Source organism: Arachis ipaensis, chromosome B9, assembly GCF_059453495.1.
Source record: "Arachis ipaensis isolate K30076 ecotype BB chromosome B9, ASM5945349v1, whole genome shotgun sequence".
Classification (NCBI taxonomy): domain Eukaryota; kingdom Viridiplantae; phylum Streptophyta; class Magnoliopsida; order Fabales; family Fabaceae; genus Arachis; species Arachis ipaensis.
In genome coordinates, this window is record NC_142444.1 from 106,723,454 (window position 1) to 106,726,582 (window position 3,129).

The window sequence follows — 3,129 nt, forward strand, 5'->3', positions numbered from 1 at the left end:
TCTTCAATTCTCAACCCAAGATTTAAAACAAAAATAAAAACTAAGAGAGAGCTCTCAAATCCCACTCCTACTACTCCCTCATGGAGCCAGCCTGTTTAATAGAGGTGAAAATGATGCCTTATATAGGCTTTACAAAATGAAAATGAAACTAAAATTGAAAACAAATTACAACTAAATGAAATTCCTATTCTAACTTGTTCTTGTGCCTTTGAGCGATGATGTGGGCTTTGCTTGCTTTGGATTTAAAGAGAGATGGGTCCAGTTGATCGCTTTTGGTCTTTTAGGAGAAATCTGTGTGCAAATCGGATTGTTGGTGCTTCAAGTTTGAGTCAACGTTTCAGGCAAACGCTGACTCAAACGTCTTCGTGTAATGGCATCATGCAGAGCGGGCTTTGCTATCACTCACGTTTGAGTTCACGTTTGAGGTCAAACGTGATCCTCCTAGGGTGTTATTAAGCTAACGTTTGACCTCACGTTTGAGGCAAACGTTAGCGCAAACGTTACTTCTCCTCCAGGGTATTAGTAAGCCAATGTTTGACCTCACGTTTGAGGCAAATGTTGGCGCAAATGTTGAGAACATTGCTAGATTCGGGAGCTCAAACGTGCTGTCCACCCCATACTATTATATGTTGTTGGAAAACCCTGAATGTCTACTTTCCAATGCCGTTGGAAGCGCATCATTTGGAGCTCCACAGCTCGAGTTATACTCCGTCGAAGGTGCAGAGGTTGATGCCAGGGCATTTTGGCCAGTTTCACTGACCTTTTCTTTACTATTTTTAAGGTAGTTTCATGCATTTCCTTAGAAAATAAGCTAGTTTTGGGTAGATATTCACTTACATCTTGATTCAAGCATACATTGTGCACTTTACATGATTTCATGAGGATTTTGTATGAAATTAATGACAAATTGGATGTTGCATTTCCCATGACTTGGACTAGAACTTTGATGCACTTTATTGCTTGATTTCAGGACAAAGGAAGCAAGGAAGAACCACGTTAGTAGACACGTTAGTCTCACTAACGTTACTTCTAACGTAGGAATGGGAGCTAGCTTGCAAAGTTATTGAGAAAAGTAATCGCCAATAACGTCCTCGAAGCCATCATAGCCCACGTTAAGAGTCACGTTAACTAAGTTAACGTGAACTCTAACATGGAGGAAAGAAAATGGAGCCAACGTTTGTGACACTTACCTTTGTCACTAACGTTGGGCCAAGCTCATAAGTGGCCACGTTAGTTGCCACGTTAACTTAGTTAACGTGGCTTCTAACGTTAAGAAGCAAAAGAGAAGCCAACGTTAGTAACATTCACCTTTGTCTCTAACGTTGGCCAAGCCTCCACAAGCCACGTTAACTTCCACGTTAACTTAGTTAACGTGGAAGCCAACGTGGAGAAAGTATATGATCGCCAACGTTAGTGACACCTAACTTTGTCACTAACGTTGGTATGAACCACACAAGCCACAATGAGCCACGTTAACTCCCAAGTTAACTTAGTTAACGTGGAAGCTAATGTGAAGAAGAGAGATGATGAGCCAACGTTAGTGACATTCACCTTTGTCACTAACGTTGGAGATGGCTAGCATTGCTACGTTAGAGGCCACGTTAACCTAGTTAACGTGGACTCTAACGTGGGAGATAGGGGCACATTGGAACGTTAGTGACAAAGGTAAGTGTCACTAACGTTCTCGAAGGTTGGCAAGCTAACGTTAAGAGCCACGTTAACTAAGTTAACGTGGACTCTAACGTAAGAAAGGGGGAGGCTTCTCAACGTTATTGGGAAAGGTAAGTCCCAATAACGTGTGCAAAGGACCAAGAGGCAACGTTAGTGGCAACGTTTGTGCCACTAACGTTGAGGTTAACGTGGCTCTAACTTGGGTAAGGAACATTAGTGAAAAAGGTGATTGTCACTAACGTTCTCGAACCCACATTAATGTTTACTTCTTCTGTTATTTACCTTCCCGCCATTTTATTTTCTGCAATTCTCAACTCAAATACTGATTCACTCAACTAGAACATTCCTCTAATTAAAGTTGCTTGATCAATCAATCTCTGTGGGATTCGACCTCACTCTGTTGTGAGTTTTTACTTGACGACGAATTCGGTACACTTGACGAAGGAAATTTGTCACGAGACAAGTTTTCTGTGCATCAAGTTTATGGCGCCGTTGCCGGGGATTGATTTTGCATCAACAATGATTAAATTGGAAGATAACTAGATTGAGCATTTTTGTTTTGTTTGATTTAATTTTCTGTTTGAGTAATTTACTTTAAGTTCTGGTTAATTTCTTCCCTTCCCCCTACCTTTTCAATTTTCTTTGTTATTTACAATTCAGTTCACTAACCCACTAACTGTTTGATATATTGCATCACTCATACTAACAGTAATTCTAACAGAATACTTTTTGCATTTATTTTCCTTGCTTGTGCTTTGTTGGTTGTATGACAGGGAGAAGAAGCGGGGCTTCAACTTCCTTTGATTCTGAACCTGAGAGAACCTTCTTTAGATTAAGGAGGGAAGCAAGAAGAAAAAGAGTGGTTGGTGCTGAGGAAGAGGAGGAATACTTTGAACCAAACATGGAAGAAAACATGGAAGACCATCGTGAGGAAGAGGCTCATAACCATGGCGGAGGAGGTCGAGCAAATCATGCTGGGGAGGATAGAAGAGTTTTAAGCTCTTACATCAATCCAAACCCAGGAAACTGTGGAAGTAGCATTCAAAAGCAAACCATCCATGCCAAGAATTTTGAACTAAAACCACAGGTCATCACCTTTGTTCAGAACAACTGTTCGTTCGGAGGAAGTGTCCAAGAAGACCCCAATCAACATCTAACCACCTTCCTGAGAATATGTGACACAGTGAAGTCTAATGGTGTTCATCCTGACGCCTATAGACTGCTCTTATTTCAATTCTCACTCAAGGATAAGGCAGCCAAGTGACTAGAGTCTTTCCCGAAGGAGAGTTTGACAACTTGGGAAGATGTGGTGAACAAATTCTTAGTAAGATTCTACCCCCCTCAACGAATCAATAGGCTGAGAGCTGAGGTCCAAACTTTCAGGCAACAAGATGGTGAGACTCTTTATGAAGCATGGGAGAGGTTTAAGGACCTAACAAGGAGATGTCCACCTGACAT

At 41.3% G+C, this 3,129-nt stretch overlaps 1 non-coding gene across 1 annotated transcript; it reads right to left on the reverse strand.

Annotated features, from left to right (window-relative positions):
• Nucleotides 1–3,025: 3,025 nt before the first annotated feature.
• Nucleotides 3,026–3,129, reverse strand: LOC148545800 (small nucleolar RNA R71). The gene has a single exon (XR_015900479.1). It is a non-coding gene; the product is annotated as a small nucleolar RNA R71 (small nucleolar RNA).